Source organism: Manis pentadactyla, chromosome 3 (genome assembly GCF_030020395.1).
Source record: "Manis pentadactyla isolate mManPen7 chromosome 3, mManPen7.hap1, whole genome shotgun sequence".
Lineage (NCBI taxonomy): Eukaryota > Metazoa > Chordata > Mammalia > Pholidota > Manidae > Manis > Manis pentadactyla.
The window spans coordinates 40,592,292-40,611,915 of NC_080021.1; the positions used below are offsets into that span (position 1 = coordinate 40,592,292).

General features: G+C 35.5%; 1 protein-coding gene across 4 annotated transcripts in view; it reads right to left on the reverse strand.

The window, feature by feature from the left end:
- The window catches only part of VPS13B (vacuolar protein sorting 13 homolog B), an 876,251-nt gene that overhangs the window by 219,029 nt on the left and 637,598 nt on the right, over nucleotides 1-19,624 (reverse strand). The gene's annotated exons all lie outside the window — the stretch shown is intronic.

The following is a 19,624-nucleotide window of genomic DNA, read 5'->3' on the forward strand; positions in this document are numbered from 1 at the left end:
GGATAATGAATTTGACTTCAAAGGGTTAGTATAAGGATTCAATGAACTGATGTGTCTAAAGAGGTCAGAACAGTGCCTGGCATACAGTAAATTTCCAATAATTGGTAGATGTTATGTGTTTGTCTCTTTTACTAGGTGAAGAACTGCTGGAGGGACTGACCATATAATTTTGCTTCTTAGTAATCACTAAGGAGTCATGCAACGTCTGGCACATTGAAGAGAGGATCCATAAATGTTTGAGGATATGTCAGTTTCTGACAGAAAAGTAAATGAAAAAAATTGCTGTGCAGACTAGAATTTCTGACTGTTAATATGTAAATATATGTGGACACAGACTCCCCATATGCTGTACTCTTTAAGGTCTTTTCAGATACATTCATGGGCTCTTTCCTGATCTACATCCTCCACCTTATGGGCTGATCATACTTCAAGTAATCTTCTGTCCCTGCCGGGTCCTCATTCTCTCACTGGGGACATTAATACCCAACCCACAGAGCTGCTACGGCAGCATTGAATGGGTTAACGTATTGAATACTGAGTAAGGTAAGTTAAAAAAAGAAGTCACCTTTGTGAACATTCTTCATCCTTCCAAATGGTGCTAGTCTTTCCAGCTTTTTTGCTTTTGTAACACACTAATATTATTATAGCACTTTTCACACTGTGTTCTGTTTCAGAGATTGTAATTGAAGGTAAAAAAAGAAGATACCACTGAGTATGTTTATTATTTGCCAAACATTGTTAGCACATTATATACATTTCCTTTACTAGGTATTACAACGCTTTGAAGGGTTGTTATCCCGTTTTACAGCTGAGGAAACTGAGGCTTAAACACATCAATCAGTAAGCCCAAGGTCAGTCAGAGGCGGTAGGCTGTGGTAAGGGAAAATGACCATTAGCATTCCTAGCACACACCATACTGCTTGTCACATAGTAGAGCTTGGTAACTATGTGCTGACTGAATAAATAAATATATTTAATATAAAAACTCAATGAAGAATAATTAAGGCACTTATCAAACTGACACTTAACTTTAAAGCTTTTCATTATCCCTAGTATAAAAATTTCAAATATACCCCCAAATCCATTATCAACTAGGAATTCTCAAATTATATGTGAAAAAATAATGAAGTAATAAGTAGTCTAGGATTTACTGCCACAGTTTGAAAGATTACAAACTAAGTATCTGTACACAGCATAACAAAACACCTTTATGTTGAGCTCCATGGCAAACTCAAATCAAGAACTCAACTACTTTTATTCTCTCAGTCAGGAAAAGCAACCACAATTAACTACATGATACTATGCTTTCTATGCACAGAGTATTTATATTTTCTTCTTCTGGTTTCCAGATTTGTATTTAAAATCTAGTCTCTCCTTCTTTAAAGTGAATTAAGTGTTCTCCATCAGTGTTAACATGACAAAAGAGACCATCTGTAGGTGAAGATAAAGAAATTTAGTGTCTGGCCCTAATGTGTTGAGATTGCCACATTAGACTCTAGTGAATGTCAAGTGGCCTGATCTTGAGATATAAATAGCCAACAGGGGGCGGGATGGCAGCTATCAGCTGGGGTCACGTAGGTTACTGAACAGAAGTCAGATGGCAACTAATTCTAGCCACTACTGAGCAGAATGGAATTTGAACCAATGACCCAGAGATGAAAGAGTGACTCTCATTGAGAGAAAAAAGAAAAGCACAACTTTCCCAATACTAGAAAACTAAGTTGTTCAAACTGGGTTAAAAGCCAAGGCTTTATTCATTTTTTCTAAGTTTCCACACTATTTGTAGAACTGAAATAAAGAAGTTGGTGATTTTTGAGACATATTTAAAAACCCATTGGTTTGTCACCAGTTCACTGCATTTATCCATTATACATAGAAGAGTATCTGGCCTGCTACGGAGAAAAGTTTTATAATTAATTACATGTTCTAAGCCCTAAACTTGGGCATCAATTTACTATTCCTTTGTGAAAAAGAGAAGTTCACAATGTAATAACTTTGAAAATAACTTTTGCTTTATTATTGTCCAAGGGGACTAATAATTCAAGTTGTCAAAAATACCAGTATCTGCTTCCTGTTAGTAAACGCGGCAGAAACATGTATCTCTGGGCAGTGCTGTTACATCATCTCTCCCACTCTTTACCTAACTCATTTAAAATGAACAATAAAAGTTTTCTTTAATTAGCTACTGGTGTGCATTAACATGATCATGATTAAACCATAAAAACCAACTGTATATTATTCTGGTCCCCTCTTCCATATGTTTTGAATTATTCTGTTTGAAAATGTACTTTGCGTCCCTTTTAAAAGTTCGACCTTCTGCTTTCAGAGAATTAAATGCATATTACTGTAGTGAAGAAGATAATGTTTCAGACCTCCAGGCATATATTAAACACACTGGCAGCACTTGAGACAAAATGCTTTACTTATTAGATACTTCCTATTCTAAACAGTGTCATCAAAGGCTAAAAACAAAATCCATATAAAAGCTGCACAATGCTTCCACACAGAACCTGTGCCAAAATCCCTTACTCTCCAACTAATGAGGAAAGGATGTGTACTCTTAACATATGAATGTAAGATTTTCCAAGCATTCACTTTAGGAAACTGGGCTATTGATTCCATATGGGTTATGTTAAATGAAACTGTATTGGTAAAATAACCTTTAAGATATCTGGCATGATAACTATAATTAAACAATATTCAAAAGACTAAAACAAAAGAGAATTTGGTTCCACAATGGCTAATTAAAATAAAATGAAAAAACACAGCATGCCATCTATCAAGATAAATTGTTATTGTTTAAGAACTATTTAAATGCTGTTAAAATATGCTTTTAGATAAAATCAGAAAAGAGCTGGAAAAATATTTGTGGCTTAAAAATGGATAGTTTGGTGAAGAAAAAAAGTATAGGACTCTGAAATTGTATGCGGAGATAACAGCTTTAAAGCCTTGAACACAACCAGATGGTACTTAAATCAGAGGAATTCTACAGTTTCACTATCAATGGGTTTCAATATAAGAAGATTTTCAATAGCTAGGAAAACATGTCAAGTTGACAGTTTACTTCTTAGATCATGTCAGGGCATTTCCCCATCCTTTCACAGCTATATATGACACAGATACTAGCCATCATGGAGAAGGTGCTGAAAGCTGCACTAGCAGTCAGGGCACTGCAGCTTGATTCCTCCTTTGAGCCTGTAGAGATAGGTAAGTCCGCTCACTCAGGAGTCTGGTAGGAGCCACAGTACCTCAAGAGTGGTGGCTAAAACCATATTTGAGTATGCGACAATATGAAAGACTATATTAAAATAATTTCAAATGACATTAATTAGATGTTCTTCAGTAGCACTTTGGAGGAGAGAAAGATAAGCTTGACTGAAACTTCTTGTTTGTCCTTATCAACATTTTTATGAGCACATTCAAAAGTCAGCTTCATTAATAAGAATGCTGCAAATAATGGATATTCAAAATTTTAAGGAGATATACGTAGAAATCAGTCTCTGGAAAATAACAAGGGCTAAAACAAAATTTTTGTTTTGATGACTGACAAGAAAGGGTAATTCAGCATTTATTCCAATATTTCAATTCACTTTATTTCTTTTAATTTGTCTAAGGAAATCTTAACTATACACCAACATATTAACATACTTTCCTATCTTATTATAACTATGCTTATATAACAGCAAAACTGAAATAATTGTTCCAACATGCAACAGTTACACATTAACCTTGATCAAAGTATCTTTTGCCAATCATGAGATCATATTTCAAATCTTATAAATTATGAAAAAGTCAAGTGTGAAACCACAAAAGCATAGTGACAATCACATCTGTATATCACTGTGACATTTATTCTAATTTTACTGCCCTGATGAAATGCAGTAGTATTTTCAAAGAAAGAAAGATCCTACAAAATCAAATATAATTTTAAAAAAATGGGTATAGTACTTTAATGGTATCGAATACTAGAATTACAAGGGATAATTTTTCTAAACTTGAAACCATTATGTGAAATAATTTGAATAAACTTGAAAAAAGTTCACATCATTATGTAAACATTTGTAAGCATACTCTTCTAACTATATTTTCAGAAGTTTGGTTTTTGGTATGGGGTCGGGTGGTGCAGCTGGGAGAGGTCGTTTTATGCCTTTAACACAGAGATACTCTGGGAGTTTAACATAAACAGCAAATTACTTTAACAATCAGAAATATCTCACTTCTACCTGATATTTCTACCTGATGAATTAACAATCAGAAATACCTCATTTCTACCTGATGAATTATTTCAATCAAGTAAACAACAAAAGCATATTTTTAAGTCTTAATTTTTCAGTGATTGGTATTGTACTTCATAAATTTTTATCATTTTATACATGCATTACCCTTGCAACTCAGTGATGTGCCAGGTAAAATTTAAGGACATTAAATTAACTAAAAAAATTATAAAGAATACATTGACTTCAATATGAGAAAACCTTCAGTGTCACTAATCCATGTTATTTTTTATTTGAAAAACAAACTTGAAGAAACACTGTATGCATTTGGGTACTACAGATACAGAGTGCTTAAAAACAAGGGCTTTTTAAATTTTATTTCTCTAAGCCAAATGTTATACAAGATCCCACATAATATAATTGTTCCCAGTTGGATGGCAAAAGTTTTCACAATATTGCAGTAATTATGCAAAAGAGCAGAACTAATGATACCCATCACTGCTTAACAAATAGAATGGTAAAGACTATAGTAGTTTCGAGTTTTCCCTTTCATGAAGTTACTTTTCCGGCTCTTTGAAGTAACAGTATACGGTCACTACTACCTGCTAAGTATCAGTTCAAATATTCACATTTCAAGACTAGTACTAACTGCAATAAGAGAAGCACGGAGAGAGTCCAGGCAAGGTTGTGTTTTACTGTAGTGCAAGCTAGGTCTACTGTCCTAATTTAAGTTGTAAATTATGAAAAGAGACCAGTTCTAGTGCTAAACTGACTGTAACACCTAGATCATTATCAGTGTCTGTTTAAATATGATAAAGCAAACCAAACAAGAAAAAGTATACACACCAGCCTACCTACACAAGTTAAGTTCATATCCTAGTTACTGAGATTTTATCTGCAGTGTTGACCTTTAAACTTTTGTGTCTGTCTGTCCTCTTACACATATATGATTTCACAGAATAAGCTTATTTTCAGGGACTTCTAAATTCATGGAAAAATTAATTCCAGGTGAAACTTTACATACAAGGTCTTAACACAGAAACAGTTCTCATTTTCTCTCTCCCTCTTTCTCTCTGTCTGTTACATATAAATTGGAATAGGTTGGTCATTTTTGTTCAAGACAAAAGTTTGGTCATTTTATTCTAGATTTAATTGATGTATACTAACTTCTGAGGTTAGGTTTGACTTGTTTGCTTTTTGTAATGAATTCAATTTTTAAAAAATAAAATGACACATTCTGGGAACTTGGACCTTAATAAAAACAGATGCCTCTATATCAGAAACAATAAGCTGCTTTGGAATGGCCATGATGTTAATTCTTAAAAAAAGTGGCTACTGTGTGTACAAGGTAAGTACTCTTCATACTGATGAAATCCAAGGTTCTTTCCACTGTTGTCAATGTGGAAACCATTTTGCCCCATAGTTGCTTAAAGATTTTCAATAGGATTAGATCAGCTGCAAGTCCTTATTATATCAGGCTTTACAATTGTGTCTGAGTTGGAGTCTGTTTCTCATAGAATTTTACCCAGAGACTGACTTAGATTGGCTCCTTAGAGCTAGTCTGATTTTTACTAGAAACAACTGTATCGCATCAGCCACTCTCATAAACTTGCAGTAAGATTGAATCAGCCCTGACCCTTAAGCAGATGAAAGTTTATCCAGCCTATGCATTCTCTGTAAGTCACAGAGAAGTTTGCATTTAGTTTTTGCAGCAATGCAGAGGTAGAATATGCTTATTAACTATTCCAGTAGGTCTTTGCCTTTCAACTATGAACTTGATTTTTGGATAAAACTATAGTTGAACTTGGAGAAATTTCTATCGATAAAAATACATACAAACCTTTATTTGATTATTTTATCGCTCAAATCACATATACCCCTTTAAAGAAGCTAGTTAGGGTTTATGGAAATAAAGCAAGAACATGCTCTTAACTAATTTCCCCCTAATATTCAGTATAATTTGAAATTAATGAAAATAATTCAAGCATAGCCATAATTAACTTTATTCAGTAGCTAGTTTTCTTTGCCAAACAATGTAATTAACAAAAATACTGAGTTGATTTTCATTATTATTATATATATTCTATTTACTAAATCTAAACAAACTTCGTTCAATTAACTGTAGGTTCTCTTTGAAAGAAACATGAATCTCAGCATTCTCTACCATGTATCTGCTTTTATTGAAATCCATCAAGACATTATAGAACAGAGGGTCATTTACAAACTTTTATTGGCTACCCTTTAACTTCATGATGGCAGATCAAATCCAAACTGAACTAAATGATATACTGATTCCGTGTATATCATGTTATCAATACCTTTATGATACAACAGACTTGAACTGCAAAATGGTCAAGATGTTAGAAACATTTGCTTATGCACTGCAGCCAGTTCTTCTTTTCCATTAGAAGAACTTTATTTTTCTCTGCTACTCTATAAAAATCATCACTAGGCCAAAATAACCTGCCACACAGACTGCTTTGATCATATCAATCTTTCCCTTCAATCCTTAGAAAATTGAAATATTCTCTAAATCATGTAAATATCCTTAGCAATAGCTCTGGCCCGCTAGCCCTTAACATCGGTAAATTTTCATATGCTGATATGACTCAAATAATTCTTGCTGTCTTAAGAAAGCAACTTTCTGCATATTAATGAAGGTAATCCAACCCTTACCTTAAATATATTCTTGGTATATTTGACCACAGCTGGTATATAATTACTAGCTGATCTTATCTGAGTGTCTTGTTAATGCTAAATTTTAGAAGATCACATTCACAACATTACCAAACTAGAGCCATTAAAGAGGAGTGTCCTTAGCCTTTAAAGCTTACAAGTCTCTAAACTAGTTAAGGAATAAAGTTTCTATTTTTGTAATGGCATTTTTAAGGTAACATTCAATCAAGTATAGTTAATGCTTGGGGGTTAGGTCTATAATTTTATTGGAATAAAATATTTCCTGAGTTTCTTGAAGACAGAGCCAATGTCACAATTACTAAGCAAAATGTGGAATAAATTATTTCATTTTATTCATTTACTCAACAAAGTTTACTGAGCATATATTATGTTGTAGGTACTGGCTAGGGAGATAGCAGAAACAAAGACCTTGCCTTCATGGACTTCACATTCTACTGGGGAAGTCAGACCACAAAATTTTATATAACACATACACACATTCACACTGTATTTACTGATGGCTGGGATGTGGGGTATTATTTGAGTCCTCTGGTCTGTACGATTATTTCCCAGGCTACATAAGCAGTTTCCCAACCTATGTGTTATGCCAATGCTTTAAGAAACTGCTTTTCCAAAATTTGCATGTTTTCCCAAGAATCATAAATGACCACAGTGAATGACCATAGAGAATAATATGAATCTCAACCATCTCACCACCATACCCAATTTTAAAGGACTCTAGATCAATCATGATGTATTCCTAGTTCCTCCACCAAACCAAATTCCCACTCAGCTAGGACACTTTTAAGGGAGGGCTATGATTAGATACGGTTTTCTGGGGCTAGGCCTAGGCCTCATTCTATACAAACACTTGGAGGACAGAGAGATGGGCCAGGACATGGAGTCATGCCACATCCCCAGAAAATCAAATAAATGAAACAGAATAGTTCTTGGGAGGCTTCTGGCTCTAGAAGAGCTGAGACTGATAGAAATAATGAATTGGATAAGGAGAAAAGAAGAGAGGGCTGGACTTTTATAAAACCTCCATATTTCTAATTGCTATTGAGCATTTTTACTTGAATGTAAACAAGTAATCAGTATCAATCATCTAAAAGATCACCAAAACATTTAAAAATACATTTTTCCCAAAGTATCACCTTTATACCTTAACTTTTTACTTATTTGTTCCTTCTCAAAAGGCTCAAATATTAAATATACCTTTCTGGTCCCAACCAAATACTGCTGGTCATTCCTTCACTACTCTTGCTATTTCCTTTGTATTTTCTTTCCTCACTGGACTTTCCCACTCTATGCGACAGTTCCTTAATTAGTTTCCTTCACTGGTCTTTCCCATTCCTAACTTATCCATATAACACTACCAGATTACTCTTCTTAAAACACTTTAAGTATTTATGTTTGTCCCACTAGAATGTAAGGTCCATGAAAACAGAGATTTTGTCAGTGTTTTTTATTTTTCTACTTTATCACCAGCACCCAGAACAGGGTGTCATACATAGCAGGCACTCAGTAAATATTTAATGAATGAATTAAGAAAGGACTCAAATGAACTGAATCATTTTCAAGGTGCTCATTTAGGTGGGGAACTAGATAGAAGGACCAGTTAGACTTGGAGCCTGTCTCCAAGTAAATAAAGATGCTTTCAGGACACATCTGAACCAAGACTGACAGAAGCCAGGATGTGGACTTCTTGAAATGACAGTAATGACACTGAGGCTTAAGGAACCACATAAATGAAAAAGAGACAAAAAAACAAAAAAGAGCATGGCTACATATGTGGAAAAGGAAATGCCCCATTTGGCTCAAATAAAAGATGTATTAATGGGAATAGAGGAATATGAGTTTGAAAAGGCATGATAAAGCAAAATTCTAGGTGGCAAGTTAAGAAACTTCAACTCTTAGTTTTATGCCATTTTTCCTCAAGCAGAACCTCTTGATTACCCGAATGAGCATTACCTAGGGCACCTGTTATAATTCTCAGGCTCCATGCCAGAAGTATTTTACCTGAAGGTGGTATCTGTGACCTGCACTTACAACAAACTCCAAGTAACTTTTATGCACACTAATAGCTGAGAAACAGTTATAAACAACAGAAAAATCTAAAAACTTCCTAAGCAAATAAATGACAAAATGGTGCTTGAGAAATAATTAATGGGATCAGAATGTGCAATGGGAGTAGAGACTGGAGAGCACAGGATTACAAGTAGCACCACCAGCTAGAGAATGATTAGCCATTTGACAATGATGGGCATGTGAAATAAAGTAATACATGGAGTAGTGGGCCTCAGGACATGAATTAAGGAAATCTTATTTGACCACCACAGTTCAGAATCCCTGAACTGCTGAATAACTAATACTAACCAGCGCCTACTGAGTAATTTAACTAATATTGTGGGACCCCCTTTCTAACCAATCCCTCTCTACTCCTCTATTAAATTCTCCATTCTAGAACTTCACATTCACTCTTTTGCCTCCACATCTTCCCTGGTACTGCTCTCCCAGCCTGGAATGCCTCCTTCTTAAGGGTCCATTTCCTCTATGAAGCCTTCCCTTCAGAAGCCCACATAACTACTCTCTCTATTCCAGTCCTGTTAGGGCATATTATCTTTATCACACATCTGGTACATAGCATATGTTACCTTCACTTGCTATTTTCTTTTAATCCTTATGTTCCATCTTTTAACTAGATTGCAGTATTCTTGAGTCCTGAACTGCACCATGTCTATTTTTGTAAATCCTGTGCACAAAGCACGTATATGAGGTAAGTGTATGTGGATGACAGTGATGATGGTGTTAAGATGGCAACAATGATGACAAAACTAGCTGACTCCCTGAGATTCTCTAAAGCAACAATATCAATGCATAAATAATGCTTACTGGATACTTAGAATGTGTCAGGAACTTTTCTATGTGCACTTAGAATATATTAGGCATTTTTCTGTAGCAACTCATTTAATCCTCAGGACAAGTCTAGAAAGTAGGCCCAGATAAGTTAAATCACTTACTCACAATCACACAGCTAATAAATGATGAACTGGCAATATGATTTCAAAGTTCATTTTAAAATCACAAACTACAGAGTCTCCATCTTAGAACCTTATTGGTTTCTTTCAGAGTCCTTACCAGAATTTGAAATTTTAAAAACTTTTTGTTGTTAATATGTCTTCAAGCTAGATGGCAAGATCCATAATTGCAGGGACTAGTTAATTCTGTTCACTACTAATATCTCATGCTGGACACATGGATGCTCCATAAATATATGCCTTTAAAATAAATGAATGAGCAGATAAAACAAAAGGAGAAGAATGTAGAGGAATGAAGCAACAGATACCACTATGAATATCTAAAGGACAAATGAGGTTTTTTATTACTGCAGATTTCAGACAAATGACTTTCCAGAGAAAGCCTTCATTAAGATATGATTGTATTTTGAAATGCTGAAAGGAAAAATCCATTTGCAAGGTGCTGGGACCAGGTGTCTCTATTTTAGCAAATCACTGTATTCAAGAACAGGAAGCAGAGCTTGGAGACAGAGCACTGCACTAGGGTTGAACACCTGGCTGAGTTCCACGGTTTCCACCGAGTCACACCTGTGTGCAGCAACGTGGACTGTCTTTGATCTTTGTTCACTGCTTTCTTTTGTCAACATGGAGTTAAAATGGAGTAACCAAGGCCAAGTTCGAATTCTCAGCTCAATGCATCAAAATCATGACTTGTTAGAGCTGGAAGAGGTTCTGGAGCTCGTTGTTTCCAGGGATTTCCAAACTACTTTTTAGCCATAGTATGCTTTTTTCAAAGAAAATCTTATGGAGCAAGTAGGTCATGGGTAAGGGGTAGCAGGCAATTTGTAAACAGATAAAAGCAACATTGGGACAGGACGGTTGTGTCATCAATGTGTATGCATTTGACTTGAGGGCCACAAAGCTCGAATCTGCTACAGGCTGATAAAATTTTAAATATATACTTTATTGAGATGATTATTCACATACCATATAATCTACTGAAAGTGTACAAATCATTGTTTTTTGAGTATATTTACAGAGTCATGTAACTGTAACCACAATCAGTTTTAGAAGATTTTTATCACTCCCAAAAGAAACCCCATGCCCACGAGCAGTCAGCTTCCTTTACTACCCGCTACCCCACTTTCTTCCCTTCCTGCCGGCCTTAGCAACCACTACTTCTGTCTCTATAGATTTGCCTATTCCAGATATTTCAAATAAGTGGCAATTAACAGTATGCAGTCTTTTGTGACTGGCTTCTTTTACTTTGCACAATGTTTGCAGGGCTCATTCATGTTGTAGCATGCAACAGTACTTCAATCCTTTTCATGGCTGGGTAATATTCCACTGTATGGATGCACTACATTTTAGTCATTCATCCATTCATTAGCTTATGGACACTTGGGTTGCTTCCACTTTTTAGCTATTATGAATAGTGCTTCTATAAACAAGTAAAAGTTTTTGTTCAGACATGTTTTCATTTCTTTTGGTTATACATCTAGGAATGGAATTGTTGGGTTATACATATCTTTATGTTTGATGTTTTGAGGAACTGCCCAACTGTTTCCAAGACAGCTGCAACATTTTTTATTCTCACCAAGCAAATGGTGAGAATATTTTCCCACATCTTCACCAACACTTGCTATCATCTGTTTTTATGATCACAGCCATCCTAGTGGGTGTAATGCAGTATCTCACTGTAGTGTTGATTTGATATTGAGATGATTATTCACATACCATATAATCTACTTAAAGTGTACAAATAATTATTTTTTGAGTATATTTACAGAGTCATGTAATTTCTCTGATGGCTAAATGATATTGGTAGTTTTTCATGTACTTAACAGTCATTTGTATATCTTTTTTGGAGAAATGTGTATTCTGATATTTTGTGAGTTTTTAATTGAGTTTTCTTTTTGTTATTGACATGTAAGGATTCTTTTTGCATCCTAGATACAAGTCTCTTACGAGATACGTGATTTGAAAATATTTTCACTCATTCTGTGAGCTATCTTTTCACTTTCTCCATTTTGAAGTCCTATTAATTAATTAATTAGGTTGCTTGTGCTTTTTGTGTTATATCTATGAAGCCATTTCCTAATCTAAGGTCATAAAAATTTAGTCTTACATTTCCTTCTAAGAGATTCATCATAGTTTTATCTCTTACATCCAGCTCTTGATCCCTTTTGTGTTAATTTTATATATGATGTATGATAGTATTTCCTTCTAATCTTTTTTATTTCTCTAAGGTCAATACTAATGTCCTCTCTTTTATTTCAGATTTTAGTAATTTGAGTCTTCTTTTTCTTGGTCAGTTTAGCTAAGAGTTTGTCAGTTTTGCTGATCTTTTCAAAGAATCTAGACTTGGGTTTGTTGATTTTCTCTTACTGTTTTTTTTATCTCTCCTTCAGTATTTTACAAACACCTTAGAAAAAGTGAGAAGTTTGGAATTGAAGAAACAGTGGCTTCCTACCCATTCCTCCATTCAAATGACTGAATGCCTGGCTTGAGCCAATCTTATTTCATACCTATTGTTTAATGAATAGCTCACTTTATTCTAAAAATGTTTCTGTTCAGATGATGAGTTATATGGTCACTGTACCAAGAGCCCCAGTCTGAAACTAGACTTTCTGTATGTTCTATTCACCTCCTTCCCAGTCCCTTCTATCTGGGTGTTCCTTGTGGTTCTGGCCCTGGGTATAAAGTAAAAAAGTGAAATAAGAACAATAAAAACATAGGATGAAAGAGACACACTTGCAGTCAGACTGTTGGGGAAAAAAAAGTTTATGAGCATGCTTACTAACTAATGAAGTAAGAGAGTTAGTCTTCACTTGCCTCTCTCTCTCTCTTCTGTTCTTATTACTCTTTTATAAGTAAGTATAAACTGTAGTTGGGATTGTAGGGAAATATTCCCAAGAACTGCTGTGGATAAAGCAGCCTGTGTTCATGACTTTCCTATGGGGCAGAGCCCTGTATTTTCTTCTCCAACTATGCCTGTGCACACACTCTTCCTCAATGAAGGGGCACGTCCTAGGATCATTTTGAAGGAGAAGGGTATCTCTTCCCTTAAAAAAGAGGTTTGAGGCCTAAGGGCTTAAGATCGAACAGTGATTACAACACTCCCTTTGGCTACCTGCCTACCAGGCCTTAATCAGTATACCCAAATCTATGGAAGGCCAGTAATTAACTTTCCATTCTATTTGTCCATTTCCTACTCTGCCCTAGAACCATACTCCCCAAGGGGCAAGAGATGGTTCTGTAAATCCATCTACTTCAGCACCTCAGCTTCTCCTAACACAGCCTAAGGCATACATGCAAATAAACATTTTATCAATTATTGCAGTGTATTTCATTCACAATAGGAGTCAGATAAGTGTACATTCAACATTTCTAAAAGAACCCTGTACTGATCAAGGAGAATGAAACACATTTTAATGTACTTCATTTGAATTCTGAACTGTTTTGTTTGTACTTTTTTAGTCTAGAAATCTGATCTGTTGTGTTGGCCGGATTATTGCATGTTACTCACAAGACTTCATTTTATTTTAACCAAATGTGCTTATTTTTTTCTTGCTATATTGGTCTTTATTTAAGAGAAGATATTTTAGAAACTGATGCTTTAAAACACTTTATAAGAACTTGTTTGTTAACAAGAATTTGCTTGATACCAAAGTTAAAGCACAATGAAAAACCTGGTGTGTTCAAGGTTTTCACTGGAACAAATATGCTCATTTAAAATCAGGGAAAAATATGACTTGTTTTTGGCAATAAAACACAATGATTAAACGAAGCTTCCTTAACAATGTAAAGACAGTGTGACAGTGACTCAAGGCACTGGCAGATATTTTATTTTGATACTTAATATGGTTCACAGAATACCAGTTGACTTTATTCTTCAGAACACACTTAAAAAATGGCAGTGATGGATTTTCAGGCCTGGTTACACCTACCAGGAAAATGATGCAACCATTATTCACCTCTTCCAACTGTGGTTTTTACTGGCATCTTCTATGAGTTATACTTTGGCACTCTTCTAAACATCATCAGGTCACAAGCTCAGTCTAAATCAAATATTTTTACAAATGAAACAATCCAGTGCTAAAAATTACCCAAGTTACAAAGACCTAATGCTGTTTCCATTTCAAAGAATGGGCTATTTTATAGGGGAAAATGTGCTTTCTACACTAAAATGGAAATGGTGCTTTAACCCCAAAGAACTGGACTGGCCAGAGCATTAGAAAAACACTGTTCGGATCAAACTTGCACTGGCCACCAACTGACATACCTAACCCACTAGTGACCTTTTCTAATCTCTATGTTTCATGAGCCTACATAAGGGATGTCTAGGCAAGTTAATTCATTTAGTATTGGGCCAGTGAAGTTAGATTCATACAGAAAAACAGTCTGTTTCATAGACATAGCCTACATCCCTAGTTTTGGTTAACAGTCTTACAAATGTGAGCCATTATTCATGTTATTATTGCAAAAGAACAATTCCAATTCTAAGTGCGTGTCCTACTGCTGACAGGTGAATAACGTTGTCCTGCTTGTGGAGAGTATCTCATTTTCAAAAAATCAAAGCTGGCAAGCTAAACTGACAAACACAGTGAAACTCATTTTTCTACATTAAATACAGATACACTAAAGCATATTCTTTGTAGTTGCTTCAGTTCCAACTTGAAATTAGTTACATAGTGCCTGGCGCTTATTAGGCATATTGAAAAATACTTGTTGAATGAATGAATGCAAAATAACTGGTTTCCTTACAGATATGGAAAAGCCATATCATATCAAGTGTTATATAAGTAATATATTTAGGAAGCCACAGCAATTTCATTATACATTCTCCTTTCCCTTTAAAAACAAACACCATTAGCCTTTACTTGAGGAGTGTTGTAACTGAACTTTGTTCAGCCTTATTGATCTCTCTCACTTCTATCACCTCTACTGGTAGTTTTATCACCTAGGGCTTTATATTGGTCCACTGCTGCCAGAACCCGCATAGTATTACCTCCTCAATAACTAAATTCTTTACTTAGAGGCATTCATTAAATACATCTATTGCTTACTCATTTAACAAATTGGTAATGAGCTCTTAGTATGTGCACATTAATTTTAGGTACTATGGATGTATCAGTGAACAAAATACCAAATGAAAACAAAGCCCAAAAACCTGTCCTGTGGAGCCTATATTCTAAGAAGGAAGGAGAAGTAATAAACATAACAAATAAGTAAATCATATGTGGTACAAGAAAAGCAAGGTAAAGAAGACCAGGAGTTTTGTGGAAGGACAGCTATTCTAAATAGGGTGGTCATAGCAGGCCTCCTTAAGAAGGAGACATTTAAGTACAGACTAGAGGAGCTGCTGGGGACGAGCCCTTCAAAGGCCTGGAGGCAGGAATCACACCAGGCATGTGCAAGGAGCAGCAAGGAGACAGTGTGGCTAGAGCAGAGCGCAGAGTGGGGAGCGAAGCCAGAGAAGACGTCAGAGAGCAAGGGAGGGTCCCGAACAGACAGGGCCTAGAAAGCCATCATTGTAAAGACTTTGGCTTTTCTCTAAGAGAAAGATGAGCCAGTGAAGAAAGGTTTTGAGAAAACAGAATCATTTAGCTTAGGTTTTAAAGGAATCACTCTGTCGTTGTTTTGAGAATACAAGGCAGGGAGAATAATATGCAAAAAAATCAGTCAGGAAGCTAGCTATCTCCTCGGTAATCTAGGTGAGGGATAGATGATGGTGATCTGGACCAGGGCAAAAAGTGAAGGTGGTAAGAAGCTGCCGATTTCTGGATGTATATGAAGGTTCAGCCAACAGGAGTCCCGGGCAGATTAGATGTGATGTATAATAGAAAAAGACAAGGTGAGTATGACTTCATAAATTCTGGCCTTAGCAACTGGAAAAATGGAACTTTCCAATGACTGATAGGAGAAAAGGCTATGAGTGGAGTAGGTTTGGAGGAAGAGAAAGATCAGGAGAGTTCCATTTTGAACATTTAAAGTGAAATGCCATAATCTTCACATTATAATCCCAGTTCATTCTCCTCATCATATGTTTATTTGTAGATTAAAAATAAATCTAAGGCCTCTTATTTTCTAGGCATTCTAGCTAGAATTGTATTGGAGAACTTATATAAAATATCTTTTATTCATTAGGGCAAATATTTCTGTCACTGAAGCAGGTGAAAATTCTAGTCTACCAGTTAAGAACTAAGATATTCCTGCTTGCCTTTCACTTATCAAAAGCAAATGTGTTTATAGCTTCTTGTCACCTAGTTTCAAGAACAATTTGGGGGGATGAAATGACTCTGGAATCAGAATCAGAAAGCCCGTATGTCAGTTTGGCTCTTCCAATCACCTGTGATGGAACCTTAAGATCTTTGTATCTATCTCACTGATGACAACATAAAGTGGATAAAATACATTCTTTATTAGGATGGTGCAAGATTAAATCAAATTATGTAAGTGAAAAACTTTCATGTATTGTAGAGAGTTACACCAATGTTAGAATATTTATACCTTGCCAAAAACCTTGCACATGACTTTTCTATTGTTTTTGCTCATTCATGTATTCATTCATTCATCCTACCATCTTATGAAAAGGAATGAATGTAAATACAAGTTCTTAGAATTATCTCTTACACTGGTGAAAAACTTCTTTAAAGTTTTCTGAGGGTTTCTTCATCCATCAGCCTTTCTAAGAGCTGCCTAGACAATGGTTACAAAACTGACTTAATTTACATAAGTCTGATTCCATTATAACGAATTTTATAACAAAACATTCACTGAAATGAAAGCACAAAAAAAAGCCTTTGTAAAGTAATAAGAGGCAGCATGGTAAACTAGAAACATCAGTAAAAGTGGGCCATGTTATATGTTACCAGAAGAATAAACAGGACTGATTCCAAAATTTTGGGGTCAGAATAGAGCAGACTCTTAATATAACCAGTGGGAGATGAGAATGATGATATATAGCAGAAAAGGGAAAAGAGGAGGTAATGGGGATTAATGTCAAGGTGACCTTGACTATTGTCAATGTATTTTATAAGGACTTTGGCTTGATGGCCCTTCATTCTTATTTATGGAGAAGAGAGGGTATGCAGGTAGTCTTACTCAACCGTATCATCATATGCTGAGAGACTTTTGCTGGCAAAGGAAGGGAGGTACCAATTTTTGGAGGTGGAGTCTAAATTTCTTAAGAAATCTTAGTAAATTGGCAACAGAATAGGTTCCTGTGTTCTAAACGAACAGAAAACAAATCTCGCTAGGAAGTAATCTGGAGGAATCTGGAAGACCTATGAAGATCCTTAAGTAATTATTTCGCCACTAGGCTTCCAGACAGAATTTTATTATAGCATTTCTTATTGTGTACCATAATTATTTACTGATGGGGTGTCTTCTGACATAGGCCTGCACTCTCTCAAGGTTGCAAAGATATTATTTATATTCATGCTTATAACCACAGAGCCCCTGGCATACACAAAACAGCCAGTAAAAGTCACTTTCCTGATTCTCCTTCTATGTACAGCTTTTGCTCTCACCCTTCATTTCTGAACGGCTAATTTCAGAACTCTTTTAGTACACTTCCTTATCTTTTTGTGTCCTAGACTGCTCACACAAAATGGTTAATGCCATGTGAAAATTTCATGGCAAGAAATCCAGAATTTCAGACCATGCATTTCCCCATAAAAAAATGAAATGCTGGACACATAGGGGACAGGATCATTCTAGCAATTCATCTGAACTGCCATTTAGGTTACACATTGCTGTCTTGAGAAGAGGAATTTTGGCTTTGAGTTCTGAGTCACCCTTATGGTTTTTATTGCAAAACTGTCATTCTTGTAAATTCATTATTTTTAACATGTCATTGTGAAAATATTCAAACAAAAAAAAAGATGAAAGAATTTTATAGTAAGCATCTGTATAACTACCAATGTTATTCTCTAACGAACATTTTCTTGTTCACTTGCTTTAATAACTATCTAGGGATGGAAAGGATCTTAGCAGGGAAAAAAGGCACTTTATTTCACTGTTGTTTACAACTTAAAAAGTCAACAAAAATGTTACTAACAATCATATTTATTTAGTCTTTATGTGGTAAGTCCCTTACCTACCTAATTTCTAATCCTTACAAAATTCCTACAGGGAAATTGAGGCTTAGAAGGTTAAGGAACCCAGCCAAGTGCCAGAGCATGTTTCTGAAAGCTAGACATATACCAAAGCTCTTACTCTTTAATATTCCATACTGATCCTAAAACCTAAAAGAAAAAAATAAAACCAAACATTTGAAGCAGACACTGGTCCATCATCCATTTTAATTTCCTCTATCTTAAAATAAATGTAATTTTTCTCAAAATTCTCCACGTCATCCTGTGTGTCCCAGGGAAAATTAACCCCACCCCTCGGATCCAGGGGTGTGTAACAGGTCCCTTTCCTGTGATTGGTTCAGAAATACAAGCCTAAGCCACTCAGATAAGGAACTGCCTAAATCATAGGGCTTGGTTCATGAACAGGCATGTGACTCAATTTGGTTTAATAATTCATGGGAAGTTATTTTCTTAGGGCTTTCAGGGAGAAACTTCCTCACGCTTACAGGACAGCTTTGGTATACAACTGGATGCCATGAGGTGCAGACATGTACCTGGGAACTATCATGGCCATGGACACCATGAGGAAAGCAGTCTACGGATGAAACCAACATGTTTAGGAGAGCACAGGAGAGGAAGTCAGTAGAAAAGAAACTGAATTAAACAGAGGTAACATTCAAGTATCCCTACCCCTGGAGTTCAAGTTATGAGAGCCAAAAATTTCCTTACTATGTAATACTCTTAAGTTTTCTGTTGTTTGTAGCCACAGACATCATAGCTGATAGGGAAAACAAGAATAACACTTTAAACACAAAATTAAAAGCTAAAAGATGACACAGTTATAGGATTATATTCACAGAGCCATTATGAAAAGTCCACTGAACTGAAAGGGCTGCAGTGAATAAGGAGGTATTTTGTTGATCTTCACATTCAGGAATAGATTTAGCAAGAGCAGTGGCACTATCCTGACTCTAAGGCCTTCCTTGAAGAACAGTCCTTTTATTTCCATCAAAGTTTAAAAGGAATGAATTCTAGTCAGGCTTTAAAAAGTTTAGATGTCTATTCAACATAGTACTGGAGGTCCTAGCCACGGCAATCAGACAACACAAAGAAATAAAAGGCATCCAGATTGGCAAGGAAGAAGTTAAACTGTCCCTGTTTACAGATGACATGATATTGTACATAAAAAACCATAAAAAATCTACTCCAAAACTACTAGATCTAATATCTGAATTGAGTAAAGTTGCTGGATACAAAATTAATACTCAGAAATCTGTGGCATTCCTATACACTAACAATGAACTAGCAGACAGAGAAATCAGGAAAACAATTCCATTCACAATTGCATCAAAAAGAATAAAATACCTAGGAATAAACCTAACCAAGGAAGTGAAAGACCTATACTCTGAAAACTACAGATACTCATGAGAGATATTAAAGAAGATACCAATAAACAGAAACACATCCCGTGCTCATAGATAGGAAGAATTAATATTGTCAAAATGGCCATCCTGCCTAAAGCAATCTACAGATTCAATGCAATTTCTATCAAAATACCAAAAGCATTCTTCAATGAACTAGAGAAAATCATCCTAAAATTCATATTGAACCAAAAAGACCTCGAATACCCGAA